The following is a 21896-nucleotide window of genomic DNA, read 5'->3' on the forward strand; positions in this document are numbered from 1 at the left end:
CAGATGGAGAAATCTTCATGTACCTAATGTTAGCAAGTTGTGTCTATTGAAGCATGAATAGAGAAAACTTTATGTATATAGCTTTACAGATATATATATATATATATACAGCAAAATATGTTTGTTTGCTCTCTAACTTGTTCGAGCCTACTGAGCCCACCTCAACCATATGAATTATTGGGAATGTCCTTAGGGGGTCAAAATTGAACTTAACCCTAATTGTATTTTGTAAGGCCTATTAGTTATTTACCTTCAGTTTATTGAGTCAATGTCAAATAATGTTAGCAGTTCGATACTTTAGACAATGTTGAATATTCTAAAGGGATTCAAAGTTGAAGTGTAAAAGTTGCTGGATTGTTTATCAAAAACAATCATGCTATTCTCATGGTCAATGAGATGTAGGGTGTTCAATGAATTTCCCCAAAGTCTTTATTTTTGGTAGATGGAAAGGTTTGCTTTGGTTTGTTTTGAATTTCGCGTAAATCTACACGAGGACTATCTGTGCTAGCCATCCCTAATTTAGCAATGTAAGACTAGTGCCTTAACCACCTGGCCATGCCAGGCCAACAGTACACCCTTGTGCAAATTAATTGAAACAAGACGGAAAATACGATTTTTTCAATTTTTTGCGTTTTATTTCTGAGAATCCAAAAATTACTCACAAATTAATACATGATATGACCGCATTGATTTTTCAGAAGATCATTAATCCACTTTGGCATCGAGTCCATGAGTTGACTGCAATATTTACTAATTTTTGGATCGTGGCACCACACCTCAATTAAGGCCTCAATTAGCTTATCTTTTATAGTACAGTCTTTTCCCCTAAGTCTTTCTTTACAAATCGCCCAAAGCTTTTCAATAGGATTTAAATCCGGAGAGTTTCCAGGCCGGTCCAGCATATATATTCGCGTTGTAGTCATAACATTTCTCACAAGTTTCGATGTGTGGCACGGAGCCAGATCTCGCTGAAAAATGCTAGATCCATCTGGAAATCTCTTTTTCAATTCTGGAACGACTCTTCTCTACAAAACTTCGTTGTACTGTGGTCCTCGCATCATACCTTCTACGATATGTAAGCCTCCTACGCCATAGTAGCTGAAAAAGCCCCAAAACATCTTTTTCAAGGGATATTTTACGAACTGATTGATGTGAGATTCTCAAAGTTTCTCATCTGGAGATCTGTAAACATGCAGACTTCTTTGACCCTGTACGAAGAAATGAGTCTCGTCACTGAATAACTCCTTTCTCCATTGTTCTTGCATCCAGTTCTTGTATTTCAGACCCAATTGATACCGTTTTTTTTTTCATTGAGTTGATAAGAAGTTGTTTTTTGACTGGTCTTTTTGCCCTTCTAACGTAATTTCGAATGACGTAATATTTCTCAAAATTTCGTCATCTATCCCAAAAAATAGATCGACCGTATTGCAAAACACATCTAATGACGCCTACACGGCCACCATGTTGAAATTATTGTAAAATGACCATTTGCTTCAATTAATTTGCACAAGGGTGTAGATGGAAAGCAAACTGCAAATATTGTACAAAAGAATATTTGTTATAGTTTTCAATTTTTGAGATAAAGTTCATGTTGAAATTATTACTTTGAAATCTGTAATTGCTGTTAAACTTACATTGTTTCAATCAAGTTTAAACATTCCCCGTCAGTTTACGGATATTTCTTTTTTTTATTATATAAATGTGGAAGTGCTGAAAACTACTGATTTAATCCGGTCAAATTAAATGCGTTATCGCTTAATTGGAGAACATTTCACACATTTAACCATTTTAAATTATTTACAAATAAGTGACGATTTGTGTTGTGCTGTTTGAAGTTAAGTGCAAAGCTACACAATCGGTTATTTGTACTCAGCTCACCACAAGTACCTAAACCCTGTTTCTTGCATTGTTAAGTCCGCAGACATACCACTGTGCCACTGGTGGGATATAAGCGTTGAACCGGAGAAAACTTTATTTATATAACTCACTCATGTTGAATTTGTTATCGATGAACTGGAGGAAACTTTATGCACCTCGGTCAATTATTTCTATTAGCACTTAACTGAAGGAAACTTTCTGTATGATAACCTGTCACATTTTATCTGTTATTGCTGAACTGAAGAAGAATTCATACATCTAATTTGGTTAAGTTTCCTTTTCGCGCTGAACTGCTGGAAGTTTCATACCTGAAAGATATAGTTAAAGTATATACATCTACGTTAATACATAAAACAAGATAGCTGAAGACAAGTTTGTTAGCTGTAAAATTAAGAGCCTAGGTTTAATTTTCTTCACTATATGCTTGCTGAATATTCTAATTAAACTAATATTGGTCCCACTGAAGAGACTATCGCTCGTATAATATGAATTTTTTAATGAATTTAGAACAAAATGCATTTACGCTGATCGAATGAGTTATACTTTTAATCGTAAAACAAATTAATCAAAATGTTTTCCTCACTTTCGAATTTAGTTTGGTTAAGTGAGCAAGTAAGTTTGAAATCCGATAAATTTAATTGAAGAATGCAATGGTAGACATATAAAATTAATCAATTATACGCGTTATGTTGAATTGTGTTTTAATTGGTGTGTTTGTTGCTTAAATAATTCACGTTGTATTATCGGTATTATTGTTCGAAAATCAGCTTTTTGTCTTTACTCACCTATATTGTCTATACATACGATAGAAGGATGTATTATGATGTTTTTTATACAATATATGTTTTTTGTTTTAAACGAAGTTAGATTAGAAAAAGATAAATGCTACACTAGATTAGTTACATCACCTGTCCCTAAATCTCAGATCTTACAGTTATTCTAACTTTTTATCCAACGTGTCTTTAATGTCATGGTTACAATATAAACGGTATACTTAGAACATAATATAATTAATTTATATACCTTATTTATATACTAATTACTATTTATTCCTTTTGGTTTAGATCGGTTTTATGTAACTAAACTAACATTTATTTTTTTATTATGTTTTAGATCAGTAAAATGCACAATTAATAGTTGACTCTCGAAAAGTACATTTCAGCTCAGGCTATCAACTTATTTAGTCTAAACATAGCTGATTATCATCGAATACAAATTTTTTAAATTGTTATTTTATAAATTATAAAAATGCCATCCAAGCTTATCCATTCGCACATAACTGAGTTTGACAAATAATGGTGAAAAAAGTATTAACATTTTGAATATGTGGCAAAGCTACTAATGCTCTCTGCCTTCGTCCCTAATTTTAACATACTGATCAGAAGAAAGGCAACCATCAACTACCAAGAATTGGCTGTTATCATAATGATGCACCCATAGACTGAAGTACGGAGAATGTTTTGTGACGGCAACCACCAAATATCAAGGATTGGCTGTCATCATAATGATGCACCCATAGGCTAAGGTACGGAGAATGTTTTGTGATATTAGATCCTGATTGAGGTAAAGTTTCAAAAAATGTATTTACAGAATTTCTTCCTTTATTTAGTTGATGCTCCCGTAAATTTTAAAGTGCAGATGTTGCACTAATTTTTCATCTTAAACAAATGTTCAACAACTGACCTTTGTTTTTAGAGACAACTTTCTTGGAATTCAAGTCATGCTCAAATTAATGGGTGGCACGAAGAAGTGTACAAGTTGGAATATACCCTCCTTTGAGGTTATGATAAGAATGATCTTTGACAAAGGTAACCTAAGATCGTGATATATTTTACTAGAAGCTACTTTTATGTTACTTAATAATGAAATGTCTATCATTCTTTCTCTTGTCTCTGTAATAAACAAATGTATCCACAGCTTCCTTTCTGCTTTGACAGCCAGAAGAATTATCTAAATAAATGAACAAATCGACCAGGTGGTTAAGGCACTCGACTCGTAATCCACGGGTTGCGGGTTCGAATCCCCGTCACACCAACATGCTTGCTCTTTCAGCCGTGGGGGCGTTATAATGTGACGGTAAATTTCACTATTCGATGGTAAAAGAGTAGCCCTAGTGTTGGCGGTGGGTGGTGATGACTAACTGCCTTCTCTCTAGTCTTACACTGCAAAATTAGGGGCGACTAGCGCAGATAGCCCTCGTGTAGCTTTGCGCAAAATTCCAAACAAACAATTGTTAAACCAATCTAAGTTTGGTTATTATTCATCTATGCTATTATTGTTCTCCTTCTCATTGAGGTGTAAGGAAACTCCAATATATCTAATTAAAAACCAAAAAACTACGTATCATGTAGGGTGATGTTGATATTGACTTCACTAGTACCTGGAATGTACCTGCTTTAATCTCCTACAATTCTTTAATCATTTTTCTCTCCAGGAAGTGTTTACAGTAATGGAATATGACATGTGATTATTCGATGCTCTGAGTCAAAGCCTGATATATCGTTCGTGTATATTTCTGTTATAATGAAAATTTATGGTCATATAATTTATCCTTTACACTTATAGCGCAATATTTTTTGTTTTGTTTGAAACTTGGTAGTACCTAATTTACACAATCACGAAGTGGAGATCAATCTATTTTATATGTGAGGATTTCTGATATTTTACCCAATAAGTGTATGTTTGGTTATTTGAAAACAACAGCAACACATTATCATGCATTACTTCTAATGTATTTATGTTTTCCCCTATTAATGTACTTTATTCTTGTATACAAAAACACATTGGCTAAAATATTAGAAATTCTAAATTAATAAATGTTGGGCCCTCATTAAAGTTTTCATGAGACGTGATATTGACTCCACTTGTATCTGGAATTTACCTGTTTGAATCTCCTACAATTTCTTGATCAATATCTACTCCAGGTAGAGTTGACAGTAATGGAGTATGACTCGTGATAAGTTATTCGAGGACATCGCTTTATGGCTGTTGGCTTTGTTACACTGTATGTAACATCTTCGTTTGATTACAAGTAGGTCCTCGTCATGTGCATCTGGCTGGCTAAAGTGATCTAACATTCATGAGCACAGATATGCACATTCGGAACAGCCATACAACGGGTGATGTAATTAAGCCTAGTAAGAGTACACCATCCCCAGAACTTTGTACAGCAGAGATTATACAGGATAGGTCCAGGATTTTATTTAGTTTTCGCCACATTCTAACCTTTTCGTAATTGTAGAACAATGTGAAAGGTTGTTGATCTGACAACATCATACATTTCTACTGAGCAACTGCAGAATCACGTTGGTCTAAACACCACTGAAGACGTTTATTTTAATTGCTGACATAAAAGAAGTGGCTTACATATCAGACATACTTATCAAAGTTACTTTCACGCAGGGGAAATGGATGTTTCTGGATTGTTTTTGAAGTTTTACGACAATTCAGGAACAGTTGTACATCTCTCAGTCTGTACAGTCTGATATTTGCCTGCTATCCGTGTTTGATAGACTTGGAAAACAGTGACATTTAATTTGCTAGTGAGTTCGATTGTCGTCACAAGTGAGGCACTAGCAAATCGATCCACAATAATAACACCCCATTTGAAACACAATGTATCGTTCGTCTTTCCTATTATTAAGTAAAATGTATGCTCCTATAATTTACCTCTTGCACTTATAGACCAATAAACATTAGTTTTATATTTTAAACATGTAAATATCTAATTTATTTAAGCAAGAAGTGGGGACCGATTTTTTCTATAAGTACGGGCATCTAACATTTTACCCAATGAATATTTTTCAGATGTAATTATTTGTTTTTGGTTTTTAGTCTCTACTTAATCTTAATAAATCATGGGAAAGCTTAAAGCCCTATAACGCTAAAACTGGGATTAGATCCCTTCCGTAGCAACAACACAATTAGATCATTGTACAGCTATGTGCCTAAAAATATAAAAATAATTAATAATCTTATTTTTCAATATTTGATTTCTGTTACTTAGCTACTAAATGTCTTGTTTTTAGTGGAATTTGGCAAAAATACACAAATAAACTCAACGCAGTGCAAAGTACTTAATTTAAACATTTTGTGAGAAAGTTTGTTATTAGTTCTAATCTTTTATTTGTTTAAACTGAAGAATTATTTGTTTGTTTTTTGAATTTCGCGCAAAGCTACTCAAGGGCTATCTGCGCCAGCCGTCCCTAATTTAGTAATGTAAGACTAGAGGAAATGCAGCTAGTCACCACCACCCACCGCCAACTCTTGGGCTACACTTTTACCAACGAATAGTGGGATTGACCGTCACATTATAACTCTCCCACGGCTGAAAGGGAGTGCATATTTGGTGCGACGGGGATTCGAACCCGTGACCCTCGAATTACGGGTCGAGTGCCTTAACCACCTGTCCATGCTTGGCCAGGGCAAATAATGTAACTAATAACAATTAACTTTGATAAAACTTATAAGTCTTCAGAAGACACTTTATTTGCATTACATATGACCCTACTTGTAACTCTGATCTAAGACTCTATCCTCTTGAATAATTTAATAATGTTTTCACTTTAAAAAAGAATTGTCATCTCAGCATTTAGTTATGCTATATAGAAATATTTTCACTCGATTATCATATCTTTCTATGAAAGAAACCCAGTGGTACAGCGGTATATCTGCGGACAATAACGCTAGAATCTGGGTTTTGACACCAAAGGTAAGCAGAGCACAGATAGTCCATTGTATAGCTTCTTGGTTAATTACAAACAAAACTATGAAATAAATTTACGGTATACGTTTAAACGTTTAATAGATTATGAACATAGTGAATAACACGAATGAATAGTTCTCTTACTTCTACTGTTTACTCACAACTATCAGTTGTAGGTTTATAAACTGGTTTAAATCGATTTGGTCAAAAATACAGTTAGAGAAAATGAACGCTTGTCAAACACGTCATAAAAGTAAACTATCAGTTGTAGTTGTTACAATGTCTACAAAGCCTTCTTGATATCAATTGTGTTACATCTAGGAGCATAATGAGAATTACTGAATATCATTCTGTATTGCAGATGATGTAACTGTATTTGTAGAATCAGTTTGATTAATTAAACCAAACTTCACCTAAAAGGACGAATACACCGTTTGTTTCTATAATAACAGTATAAATATGACTTAAAAATTGTGGTTTAATTAAACTGAAAAAAGAGAGAATTTGAGGCTAAAATAAGCAACAAAAATATTCCCTCTCGTAAAAAGATAAATCCATTGAATCATAAACATCAGCATTGATTAACAAGTAAAGCGTAAACAGGTAGGTAAGCAAACTAACATTACATTGTATAAAAAAGGAATTAGTTCTCCTGAACTTTATGTGGGCGTAACGGCGTAAGGAGGACGTGAAAAGAAAAACACACGCACTATTTGTACTCTCAGACAAACTTTGACTATACTCTTCAATGGTGTGTTTCAGTAGCGCTCCTATTTACAGAAACGAGCCTCAAGGTGCCCTAATAAGCACGTACAAAAATAAGATACATAAAAGTGGTAGAAGGCAGATAACTAGAATAAAAGAGCTATAAAAATTTACTTACAGTGGTAATAAAGAGATATACGTGACACTTTGTTTTTTATTGAATAAGAACCTACTATTTGTGCTGTGCTTACCGCATGGATTGAAATCCAAATGTTACCCATATAAGTTTTCAAGCCTGCCGCTGAGACAGACAACGAGAAGAGGTGATGCACAGTAAATATGTGCTGTTAACTTTTCATGAAAGAAGAAATTGTTTTTCTGTTACATACAATTGCTTTTCTGAAATGCGGTGGTATTCTTCAGTTTGGCCCGGCGTGGCCAGATGGATTAAGGCGTTCGACTCGTAATCTGAGGGTCGCGGGTTCGAATCCCCGTCGCATCAAATATGCACTCCCTTTCAGCCGTGGGAGAGTTATAATGTGACGGTCAATCCCACTATTCGTTGATAAAATATTAGCCCAAGAGTTGGCGGTGAGTGGTGGTGACTAGCTGCATTTCCTCTAGACTTACACTGCTAAATTAGGGACGGATAGCACATCCATCTTCGTGTATTTTTGCGCGAAAATTCAAAACAAATAAACATATAAGATTTAATGAATATATCACAACAAAATAATTAGATCTTCATACATTGATGAAATATTTATCAACCAATAAAATTATCATAATAAAAAACAAAACAAATTTTACACATTAATTCTCTATCGACCAATGTATACGTTCTTTGTCTAGCAGCTGTCATTTCATCTGTGCATGTTGCTGTTAAGACTGATAACTCAGGTTATACATTTATAATAACAACATATTCTTAATATTGAGACTAGTCACGAAAATTTGTAGAACTATTACGTCGTCAACCTGTATATTTATATAAGCAGGACAATTGCCCAGAGTATATTCTGCTTATACATATTGGTGTGTTTACTATTATATAAATTCCTGGCAATACTCCTTCCTCTTCGTTGGTCCTGGCTGGGAAGCGTCTAAAATATTATTAGACGGCTGAAGGAGTATTGAGTTGTTTAAGTGGGTAAAATTAAGACAGAAGAATGAGTGATAGCGGGAAAGCTATCAATAGTAAGGAAGGGATGAAAAAGATAAAGAAAATAAAAACGAAGAAAAGGGAGGAAGAGAGAAGTGAGATGAAGGAAGATGAAAAGGAAGAAGGACAGAAAACAGATGATACAGTAATAGAAAAAGAAGAGGAAATTTTACAACATAAGGAGATTAGCTATTTGTCGGATATTAGTGAACTGTTAGAGCGTGCTCTTAAAAATCAAGATGAATTTGTGGAAACAATGTTCACAGAAAAACTTGAAAAAGATACCTTTAAGACATTAAAAAGTAAAATGACAGACATTGTTAGAATAGTTATAATGCTACAAAACGTGATTTCTCATTTACTTGGGGAAAATTCGGAGCTTAAGAGAAATATAGATATTATAGAAGAGGAGAGAATGCAGAAGTTACTAAAATGAAAGTAAAACCTCAGAGTGAAGGGAAAATGACAAAAACAAGAAGCAGGGAATGAAGTAAAAGTAGGATAAGAAACGTACTTACCATCATACCTGAAAAGAACTTGACATCAATTGAAACCAAAAGAAAAGTGCAAAATTTGGTTAAACCAAGAGAATTGGAAATTGGTGTAAATGCTGTAAGAACAATAGTTAAAGGTGACATCTTGGTGAAAGTAGAGGAAAAAGAAGAGATCAATATGCTTAAAGATGCATTATTAAAAGTAAAGAAATTAGAAAAAACTTTGATATAAATCTACTTAAAAAAAGATATCCGCAAGTAATTATTTATAGTATAGAAGATGATATTAGCGACCAAGAATTTGTTGCTAGCATTAAGGAACAAAAGTCAGAAATATTTGAAGGAAATAATGTAATTACTGATAATAAGAAATTTAAAACATTCAGAGGTTTCAATTATCTTGTTACAATTGAACCAAATACATATAAAAAATTGTTACGAGTTAATAAAATTAAGTTTAATTGGGGAAAGTACGGATTTAAAGAATATGTAAGACCCACAATTTGTTATAATTGTGGAAAATTTGGGCATCTTGCCAAATATTGTAAAAACGTTACTATTTGTTTAAAATGTGAACAAGAGGGACATCAATCCAAAGATTGTGAAAAACATGTATATTGTGTAAATTGTTATAATTATAATAAGAAATTTAATACAGAAATTTATGTGAATCATTCTTGTATGGATTATGTTTGTAGGATTTATCTTAAGGAAATTGATCGTATAATTTCACGTATTGATTATGGTCAGTGTTTTAAATTCTTTTCTTTTTGTTACTCATATTAATTTGGCAGTGGCGCGAGCAGCCAATCTGCAACTTAATCAAGATATCCTACAAAGAAATATGGATATTATTTCCATAAATGAACCTTATTATTTTGAGCAAAATATAGCTCATTTCTCTCAAAGTATGAGAACTGATTTTTCTTCTGATATCCCGAATATCCAGGGATTATTATTAACAATAAAAATATTAATTATTATGTTTTATTTTGTACAAACAATTTGGTTTGTATTAGAATTACTTATGAAAATTTTATTATGATTGTGATTAGTATTTACTGCTCCCCGTCGGGAGTCATTGATGATAACCTTAATATGTTACAAAATCTTATTAGAAAGTATAATAATGATTTTTTTCAATTTTAGGTGATTTCAATGCTGAGTCGGAAGCTTGGGGCCAGAGGCCGCTTGAAGATAGGGGGTGTTCAGTTACTAACTTTATGGATTTAAGTGAATTTATATTACTTAATAATTCCGATTATATACCAACTTTCTCCTCAATTAGAGGAAAGCTGAATTGATTTGGTCATAATAAAGTATAATAATGAATTTGATATTCATTTTGAAGTGACTGATTACATTACTAATAGTGATCATAATATGCTAAAATTGCAATTTTCAAATTTTGATATAAAAATAGATAATAATGAATTTATAAATATAAATAAAGTTAATTGGTTGGATTTGAAAATAGAAATAAGAGAATATATAAATGAGATTAAAGATGAGGTAATCAATAAAGATAATATTGATAATTATTTAATAAAAATTACTCAAAAAATTAAAGAGATTTGTTTAAACAATTTAAGGAATAAGAATAATATAAAGGATTCTGGATACAAACAAGCCTACTGGTGGAATACCAAACTAAAGATCTTCAGAAGTAAAGTGAGAGCTTTACAGAGAAGATTTCAAAAGACTAAAGACATTAACTTAAGACAATATTACAAATTGGAATATAGGAAACAGCAAGAAAAATATAAAAAGTTAATTATTTTCACTAAAAAAGAAGCTTTAAGAAATTATATTACCAGTATTACAAGTAATATTATATTTGGTATTCCATACAAAACTATCATGGATAAAAAGAAGAAATATTTACAGATTAATGAAAGAAAGGATAAAGATGGGAATATTACAAAAAATAGAAACGAAGCTATAAATGAAATTCTTAATTATCACTTTCCATCTCTGGTCTCTAGAATAGGTTTTTTTGCGATGAGATACAGGATAATAATGATATTGATTTGAATAAAAATGAAGATAATATTACAGAGTATGAAATTAATAAAGTCATCGGGTAGATGGAGGATATTAAAGCCCCTAGATATGATAACTTAAACTTGCCTATAATCAAATAATTATATTTTGCTGATAAAAATTGGTTTATTAAAGTATTAAATTTTGTTATAATAATGGTATTTTTCCGCTGGTTTGGAAAAAGGCTAAGGTGACCCTTATCCATAAAAAAGGTAAAGATATAATGCTTCCTAGTAGTTATATACCAATCTGCCTTTTGCCCATTTAGAGTAAAATATTTGATTTTGAAATATAAATTGACCTACTTTATTGAGAAATTTAAATTAATTGATGATACACAATATGGATTTAGGAGCAAGAGATCTACTCTTCATGCATTACAGAAACTTAAAGATTATGTTTGTGAAAAAAAAAAATAAGTGCATTACGTTATTAACCTCTTTGGATTTTAAAAATGCTTTTAACTCAGTGAACATCATGATCTTAATAAAACATTTAAATAATTTAAAAATACCTTTGAAGTTGAAAAAGGTGATTATTGATTTTATTCAGAATAGAGAAGTTTTAATAGAAAGCATAAGTGAGAAATAATATAAGGGGATTCCCCAAGGATCTAGTTTGGGCCCTATTCTGTGGAACCTTTACATTGATGAAATGTTAAAATTAAAGAGTACAAATAATGCGTACATGCAAGCGTTTGCTGATGACACCATTATTTTAATGCGAGTAAAAGCTTCATATTTATTTACGTCATTATCTGGGGATATATTAAATAAGGTCAACAACTGGATTTTAGGTAATAACTTAGAACTTAATAAAAAAATAAATCAAATTTCATTTTAATTTATAAAGGTAAGAATATTACGTATATACCGACAATTACTTTTAGTAATAAAAGAATTAAATTCACTAAAGAGCTGAAATACTTAAGTATTATAATTAATAGTTAATATTATTCAAAATTTAAAGCGGATTTCAAGAGCTACTTGGGTCCTGAAACAAAAATTTTTGAAAGATATTCATAAATTAAGTATGATAGAAAAAATGATAACATATGGATATGAGATCTGGTTTGAATATACAGAAAGGATTAAAAACAAGATTTTGCAAATCTAAAGAATTGCAATATTACCCATCGCAATGACATAAAACTGTAGCTAGTTTAACACTTAATACTTTAATGGGGATTCCCCCTTTAGATCTGAAACTAGAAGTTGGTGTTAAGTTATATGAATTGTTTTATCTGAAACAAAATGCTAAAATAGAAGATGAAGTAATTGGACCAGAAAATATTGAAGTTCTAACGGAGCTAAATTTAGCTCCTTGGTTCAATCATGGTTTTAATTAGTGCTATGCTGAAGATTAAAAACAATTTAGTAATAAATTTTATACAGATGGTTCAAAAATTAATAATAAAGTTGGACGTGCTTATATATATGTTTATAAAGATGAAATTAAAGATGAAAGTATATTTAAATTCAATGATAATACTACAGTATTTAAGGCTGAACTGTTTGCAATTTTTAAGGCTTGATTTCATGGTAAATAATAACATTTGTGAAGCAGCGATTTATTGTGATTCTAGGTCATCATTAATGGCACTTAAGTCATGTAAAGGTAATAATTATTTAGTTAATAGAATTAGAGAATATATTATCTACAATAATCTTAATATTACTTTTGTTTGGGTTAAAGCCAACATTGGAATTATTTATAATGAAATAGTACATCTTAAGGCTAAGGAAGCCACAAATAGAATGGAAATTAATGCTGAATTTGGATATAGTAAAAAACAAACTTGAACAAAATTAAATAAAGTTATTGAGCAATTGGTAACAGAGATGGGATGACGCCTCTGTTCGTAGATTCACTTATAAATATTTTAATAAAGTAAATTTTAACAGATGCAAAGGAGATTTTTATATGAATCAAATGTTAACAAATCATGGAGTTTTCCCAGATTATCAAGCAAAAATTTATAGAAAATCTAATTTATGTCTCTGTGGATAGATAGGAACACAAGATCATATAATTCTATATTGCAAAAATTATCACTATATAAGAAATAAATATTTTCCTAAAAATTATTTAAATTGGGAATATAAAATCTATTGTTAAATGAGGGAGCAGTAAATGGTATTAAATGTATTATTACTGATATATTGAAAAAGTTATGTTGAAATTTCTTTGATTTTATTTGTTTTTGTTTGTTACCAAGTACAATAGGTAACTGATATAATACATTGTAATAATCTTGTATATTGTAAGGCCTGGCATGGCCGAGCGCGTAAGGCGTGCGACTCGTAATCTGAGGGTCGCGCTAAACATGCTCGCCCTCCCAGCCATGGGGGCGTTATAATGTTACGTTCAATCCCACTATTCGTTGGTACAAGAGTAGCCCAAGAGTTGGCGGTGGGTGGTGATGACTAGCTGCCTTCCCTCTAGTCTTACACTGCTAAATTAGGGACGGCTAGCAGCGATAGCCCTCGAGTAGTTTTGTGCGAAATTCCAAAAACAAACAAAACAAACAGTATATTGCAAAAAAAAAAAAAAGTTGAATTTGGCGACAAATCTTCTAGGTTTAGGAAATGTTACGTTTTATTAGTTTGATCTGCTCTACTGGCCGGGTTTGTGTATATTGATATTGGAGTGATTATTGAGCAATATTGCTTCGCAGCGGCTTAATCATTCTTCGAATACCCCGTAAAGGGTGGAACGATAGCATTTTTGGTTACATATATTATAACAATATATTCTTAATGTTAAGACTGATAAATCAGGGTATATATTTATTATAACAACCTATTCTTAATGTTAATACTGATAAATCAGGGTATATATTTATTATAACAACATTTTCTTAATGCAGTTACGTAATGTGTTCGTTATATTGTTAGTTTGTTTTTCAATCATATCAGGAACTGGATGCGGTGTCTTTATCATGGGAATTCGATCCGTGTGTTGAACCAAGTAGGATTAAATTAAGCGTTGATCTCTCTACCCCCCATCAGGAATAGTTGTTTTGTTTTCATTGTTACCAATTCCTAGTTAACAAATTATTATTACTTTGTTGCATTAGTCATAGTATGTTACATTTTGTTCACTGTCTGCAGTTTTAATTAATATACCATTTTCGTACCATGTCCAATTCACGGGATAATATTAACTCGTATATTTTCACAAGCTTCACTTATATGTGATCGCACTATGATCCGTGTTCACAATGGAGTCTGCTTAGCAATCATACACACGCGTACATAACCATATTTTTACACATAAAACCCTTGAAATAGAACTACATTTGTGTTTAGGATTCAGATAGTCTAGAACTGTCTGGCCTGTAAGTTTCTTATTTATGATGTTCAGGGGGGAGAGGTAATTAGGGTTTGATTCATCATGGATTATGTAACTTCTAGTTTGCTAATCAGTTCATTGTTCCCCATAGTTTTCTTATAATATTGAGTTTTTCTGGTTAAGTTGGCATGTTCTGAGCATGTTAATCATGGGAATTTATATAGTTTTGTATTTGCTGTGGTTTGTTGATGTGTGCTTCTCATACATTTTTCCATGTCATACAGACATATTCTACGACTTGAGGGTCCCCGTCCAGTCGCCGCGTAAATGCTATCTGACGTTTTAGATTGCAGGTGCATTATAAAGTTGATAGTTAAATCCTAGTATTTTATCAATGTTAGTAATGGTTGCTGTTGACTAGTTGTTTTCCTCTAGTCTACCATTTTAAACTTACTGATGCCTAGGCAGAGAGCTCTAGGGTAGTATTTCCTCGAGTTTCCGAAACAACCAACCAAAAAATTAGGCCAGCTTAGCATGTGGGAACTTTTCAATCGAAGAAAAATCGTAATAAGTACATGTTTAATGTAGTCTGACTACCTGTCTAGGACCACAGATTTATTAATTCACAAACTTAAGAGTGACATGAACCACAACAATGCCCAACAACAAGTTTATGAAAAAATGTAAAGCAATCTTAACTATATATTTATATCATTCCTTTTGGTGCCCAAAACTAGCTTTTATTTCTATTAAAACCATACAGCTCTCTCTAAATAACACACTTGACAATACGTCATCAAATTTCTGTAGGTGGGAGAAACTTTAATAAACGAAAAGAAAATATACATAAAATCATGAAATTCGGTGATCTTTTAAAGGGCTTTTGAGTCCTAAGTGTACATGTGATTCATTTATGTAGATGAACCTCATCAAATATCACGTCTTTTGTATCTCTATTGATAATAATCTGAGTATATATCTTCCACACCACCTAATGTGGAACGCCTCAGGGTGAACATAAAGCAAATGTGACATATTCTCCATTGACGTACGGAATTTAAATTCGGAGAACAAGCTATTTTCTGAAAAATCTGAATTTAAATATGTACTAATGATGTTTTTTTAGGTTCTCAGTATGTGTATTCTGTACACAGTTCTTTTATTTTTTATTGACGTCACCTAAGAAAGATGTATAGCTTTTGTGATTGATCAATAGGCTTTTTGGTACGGGAATAGTAACTCCCGTACCTTGGTACTGGCAACCTTTCAAGAGAGGAAGTCATCATTGTAAAGAAGAAATCAGGCGGGCTTTCAAGTCAATATTACAGTGAGTGTCAGATGACTCTACGACTAACTGCTACTTTAAAATATATTTAACATTTAGATTTACTCTTACGTTGATTTCACGAATAGTCTTATGTCATTCTGCTTCCAACTAATTTAAGTAAGATGGAAATGGTTCATATATGAGTTTAATTATGAAGTACAAATTAACTTAATCGTCCGAATAACAGTTTAACAATAAATGTGAAATATTTATGTTGGCTTTTGAATCTTTCTTATACGGACAGTTGGAACCAACAATTTCATCAAATCCAATATAATTCTCTTCACTTCATAACCGTGAAAGAAAAATATCGATCCAACAAGTCCTACACATTTCAACGCACACGTTTGTTTAGTTTTGTTCCTTAGTATAACTTAGAGATTTTACTGCTTTGTACCAAGTTGTTTGTCTTTCATACTTTGAAAAGCCGTTAATAACCTATACAAAACCTTTACTGTTTAAAACCTATTTTGTAAATAATATGTAAATTTTGCTATTTTTTAAATATATTATTATCTAAAGGTTAAAAGTCGATTAAAATAATATCGACTAAGACGTAGGCAACGGTATTCTGATTCTGGTGGTTTTAAATTTCATCATAAAAGCTTTGTGAATTTAATTTGGTTGTTTTTTAAGCACATAGCTACGCAATGAGCTATATATGCTCTGCCCACCAGGGGTATGAAAATAAGACAATTAACGTCGGAAGTCTGAAGAATCATATTGAGCTACTGGAAACTAACTTCACAGCTCAATGCTGAATTAAGCCCAGCATGGCCAGATGGTCACATCAAACATGCTCGCCCTTTCAGCCATGAAGGCATTATAATGTGACAGTCAATCTCACTATTTGTTGGTAAAAGAGTAGCCAAAAGTTGGCGGTAAGTGGTGATGACTATTTGCCTTCCCTCTAGTCTTACACTGCTAAATTAAGGATGGCTAGCACAGATAGCCCTCGTGTAGCTTTGTGCGATAATCTAAACAAACCAATCCTGGTTTAAATACAAAATTTAACTTTAATTCTGCTTGATTACTTTCTGTTACTTTTAATCAATATTTTTGCAATTAATGAATAAATTAAAATGAGCACATGTTCTATAAGGAGATATGACTTTATCTTTGATAGACGTATTTCTAGAAAACATAATATCTAGGCTTAATCAGTTTCGACTTTCCAAAATACAGAGAAATTCTACATATCTAAAAATCAACAGAAATCTTGATTACTTCTCACCACACCCTTATGGAAACACTTTTTTTATCCCCACAAAACAAGGTGACCTAAAGAAAAGACAAAGTTTTTTTGCATTCATATGTAGAAAACTGGTAGATAAATTATAGCAGAAATTTCACATTTCCTTTAGGTATTAAGTAGTTCACATTGTATTCCTTCTTCATTCATCCTACTAGCTGTATTCTTCTCTATTAATTCCTCATGTTCTGTGTTTTATTGCAACATCATAAGGTACCTTGCTTTTCAGCTGCCTCTATCTCTGAAAGTCGATGAAAACATTCCATGGTAGCAGTTTTTCCCTTAATAATGCAAAAGAGGTCTATATCGTATCAGTATAGTTGTACAGCTTTTAATAAAAGACACCTGCGCTTCTTGCGATCTTGTAAGCTTTACCATGCACATGTTGTTGTTTTTATGTATTATGTAAAAACGGCTAGTATGACTAGAGAAGGCTCTATGTAAAAGGTGGAAACGTTGTTTGCTCCTCAACAAAGAGCTTTCTCTATCCATACAGCCGTTTTTTCCCAGAAGTGGATTTTCTCGTCATCACGGATTGTCTTTTTTTGTTATCCGCATGGAGATCAATTACTCTGAATCTTACGCAAACCTGTAAGCCACTTTAAATACTGTGATGATGACACTTTTAACTGTACAGCAATCCAAAAAAAGTTTACTTTGTAGCTACAACCTCCATCGTTGGGATGCTTATGGAAAACTTTAATGTTCCACCATCGTTATGCAGATTTTTTTGTGCCATGAAAAACGACGAACGCTTAATCACGTGTCTCGCTACCTGTGGCATAGGAGCCATCTATAGCTATTAAGACTGTTGATTATATCTCGTCGCGCCAAACATGCTTGCCCTTTCAGCCGTAGGGGCGTTATAATGTGACGATCAATCCCACTATTCGTTGGTAAAAGAGTAGCCCAAGAGTTGGCGGTGAGTGGTGATGACTAGCTGCCTTCCCTTTAGTATTACACTGCTAAATTAGGGACGGCTAGCACAGATAGCCCTCGAGTAGCTTTGTGCGAAATTCAAAAACAAAACAAACAAACTACCTCTCATGATATTTAAACAAACCATTACCTCTTTACTCTCTGCCCACTCTCCATATTTTCTTTCTGGACTTATTTCCACAGATCTCTCTAGACTCCAGTACTCATTCCACATTGGAGGGAGACATCCGAAATATTTTGATAATAGGTAATACTGATGGGGGCTGTATAGCAATATTTTACTTATTACTGTTTCTTTTGAGACGCCTTTTAGGAAATTCCCTACTTTGGTGGTGTCTGCTGGGTAGGTTTGGATATGGAGTGTTCCAATAGAGAAAAGAAGAGGCCATTGTCTTTACTACCGCACAGTATTGTATAGACTACGCATTCCGCATCAAGCCTATTCTGCTAAGACCTGTGAGGTGTGAGATGGGCGTGGCTGAAACAGATGTTTTGTATCTTGTCAATCCTATCTAGCTGCATAACACACATACCAATAAGTGATAGTACTGATGTCAGGATGGATCAAATAAGACTTTGGTAGAGCATTGGCAGGTAAAGTTCGTGCTTTAACTTTAAGTTCCTAATTCAGTCAAAATTAATCTGGTTAAGGCACTCGACTCGATCTTAGGTTCGCGGGAGCGTTATAATGAGACGGTCAATCCTACTATTTGTTGGCAAAATAGTAGACCTGTATCAGCCTGGCATGGCCAGGTGTGTTAAGGCATTTGACTCGTAATCTAAAAGTCGCGGGTTCGAATCCCCAAACATGCTCCCCTTTCAGCCGTGGGGGTGTTATAATGTGCGGCCAATTCCACTATTCGGTGGTAAAAGAGTAGCCCAAGAGTTGGCGATGGGTGGTGATGACTAGCTGCCTTCCCTCTAGTTTTACACTGCTAAATTAAGGATGGCTAGCGCAGATAGCCCTCGTGTAGCTTTGCTCAAAATTCTAAAACAAACAAACAAGATAGAACTGCTGGAAATGCTATTACAGGTCTGTAATTACAAGTCTGTAATTTTAAAATACGGTTCCCCTCAATGGACATAACGGATACACTGTTGTGGTCTGGCTATAAAACAAACTAACAAAGGTTTTTTGGGAGTTGTTTATTGAATTACATCAAAACAAGTGTTTTGGATACAATATCAAAACCTTCTACTTTCCGTTTCCCCAGAGCTTCGGATGAGAGGTGAGGATAAAATTAATCATATTAATCTATTTTCACGTATATTTGAGTCTTGCTTTTTTATGTTAATTTTGCAAAATCACACTTATTTTACTTAATGGATTAGAAGAAAAAATCGTACTAGTTATTGTAATAAAACAAATAAATTTAAATACAAATAACTAAATTATTTCAACAACGTTTCGTCTTACACGTTTAACATTATATATAAATTCATGAGCAATGGACAATGCAGGCGTAAACGGAAGCGTTGATTTCATGCGCTATTTATAAATTTGGTTTAACTTCTTGTTTGTTACTAAGCGCAAAACTGCACAGTGTTTTATCTGTGCTGTGCCCACCGCTAGTGTCATAACTCAATTTATAATACTATAAGCTCTCAAATTAAACGCTGAGACATCGGTGTGAAGAAAGCTATAAAGTTTGATTTCGTCGTTTTCATATTCAAACAAAGATTAATGTCTAGAATATTCCAATTATCGTTACGATTGTCAAATATACAATTTTACATTTTATTAGTAAGTTTTCTCCAGAAAATTAAGAAAGAGTCTGCTTCATTATATAGTTAAAATTTGGGGTTCGATTCCTTATTGTGGACAGTGTGCAAATAACCTGGTGTGAAGCTTGGAGCTGAAAAACAACAACAACAAATTATTAAAAGCCTGGATAATTTATACCAGAATGATAGACAAGCATGCTATAAATAATTACGTGTTATAACGATTCTTTTACATCTCCGGTCCCCTGCTAGTACAGCGGTGAGTCTACGGATTTATAACCCTAAAATCGGGGGTTCGATTCCTCTCGGTAGACTCAGCAGATAGCCCGAGGTGGCTTTGCTAAACGAAAACACACACACTTACATATTTGTTAAATAACGAGAAATGTAGCACAAAAATGTATTAATACTTTAAAATGCTCATACTAAATACAAAACACAAACGTTAGAATGATTTAGATATAACGTAATTGTGAAAATGAAATATGACCTTTAGCAAGTTATTTATTATATCTATTTCTACCATAAATTACAATATCCTATAGTTTAGATTTGAATATAAGTTTATTTAAAAAATATTCCATAGTCCAATATTTTATCTCAGGTTCTAGTTTGTACGGTTTGCGAAGTTTTGATCTATTTCTGACACTACACTAGGGTTTGTCACCTCTGTGGTGGATGAGGAATAGATAATGTTTTTTTAACACGTAAATACTGTCAATACTGGTAAACGTTTAAACAACCATTGGTGCGTTACTGTTCTTTCACAGGCTACAAGAAGCTTAAAGTAGTTTGTGTTGTTAGATTTATGTATGTGCTAAACATAAATTTATTCCACTATCTGAATATTTCCTTACGTTTTTAGACAGTCTTGTAACAGACTTTACAAATAAATCAAGAGTTAATGTCACAATACATATAAATTATTATTGTGGTGAGTTTTTACTTAACATATTTAATACAAGTGACTTAGAAAAATGTGAAGTGTCAACAGACACACTGAGACCTAATCACAAGTGCCAGGTTCATACTTGCCCTTAAAATGAATGTGAAGATGGTATCATTTACCTCACCAATTTAACGTGTTCTTTGTGTAGAAAGCTAAACCCAATCAGTTTCCGAACGCGTCCTTTATTTGCCTGGCTGTGATTAGCTGACAGCTCAAGAGGGCAAAGCTTATCAGTTCCTGATTCCTAGAATCAAGGAAAGTTACAAAATTGACTTGGAAAAAGCTCTCGCCTTATCGTTTTTTGTTGTTCTTTTTTGCTGAGTTTCAGTAGAAAGAAATCCAACAGCTAGAACCATGGTCCATGTAACGTGGTCTTGTATTTTTATCAGGGGGCCAAAGATAATTAAAAATCATTAAAAAACCGAATATGTTTCAATATAAGAGAAGTACAAACATGTTCGTTAAAGTATGCAATAAAATCTCGAATATGGTAAGAAATTCTATTTATATTTTCCATGCTTATGTCTTTATTTAATATATGTGGCTAACGAGACATTTAGTTCACTCTTTTTTACTCCACGTAGGTCTTGTATTTCAACATTTTTTATGTTCAAATCATACAACCATTTGCAATCATGAGAGTTATCTGTAGTCCCTAATTGGCTTTACTTTTTCTAGTAGTTTTTCATGGATTATTAAATTTAATCAGTTTTTGTCCACTTTTCACTCTGAATGTAGTTGAACAACAAAAAGTGTTTTGCTCAATTTCAATACCGATTGATCTCATTCCATTAGAGATACCTGATCAGTGTCCACGAGACGACTCCTCCAAAAACCTTCTGTTTTTCTCGGATCTTTATAACGTTAGCTAAAGAATAATTTTGAGTAACACAGAGAAAATAAACGCAAGTGTAAATCCTTTTACACTTTTACGTTTCGATAATGTAGTCTCAAGCACTTTAAGCTATAAATATGCTAGATTCTATCGCCAAATGTTTTTTTCTCTATACGCACACTGCTTTTCCAAAAAAAAACATTGACAGTGAAAAAGTTCAAAGCCAACTTTTAAATCATTTAGCCCAGGCATCAAAATCGGAAAAAAGTTTATTGTTGTTAAAATGTAATGTATAGGAATAATTGTATATACCCATCTTCGTTAAGGCCCAAACCAAAATACATACATATGAATTTGAATTCGTGACGAGTTCTATGCCTTTCTCGTTCTTATAAATGTTCCTACTCTTAAAGAACCTAAAATCATAGATTAAAAAGATGTATCTAAGCCAATCAGATTTTATAGATGGCTTTGCAGGTACGAAATCTATATGCAAAAACGGCTCGTTCACAGTTTTGTGAACCTGACGATGACCGAAGAAGGTCGAAACGTTGTTCGCTCTTCTATGTAAAGTGTTTTCTCAGCCCA

This window comes from Tachypleus tridentatus, chromosome 11 (assembly GCF_004210375.1).
Source record: "Tachypleus tridentatus isolate NWPU-2018 chromosome 11, ASM421037v1, whole genome shotgun sequence".
NCBI lineage: Eukaryota > Metazoa > Arthropoda > Merostomata > Xiphosura > Limulidae > Tachypleus > Tachypleus tridentatus.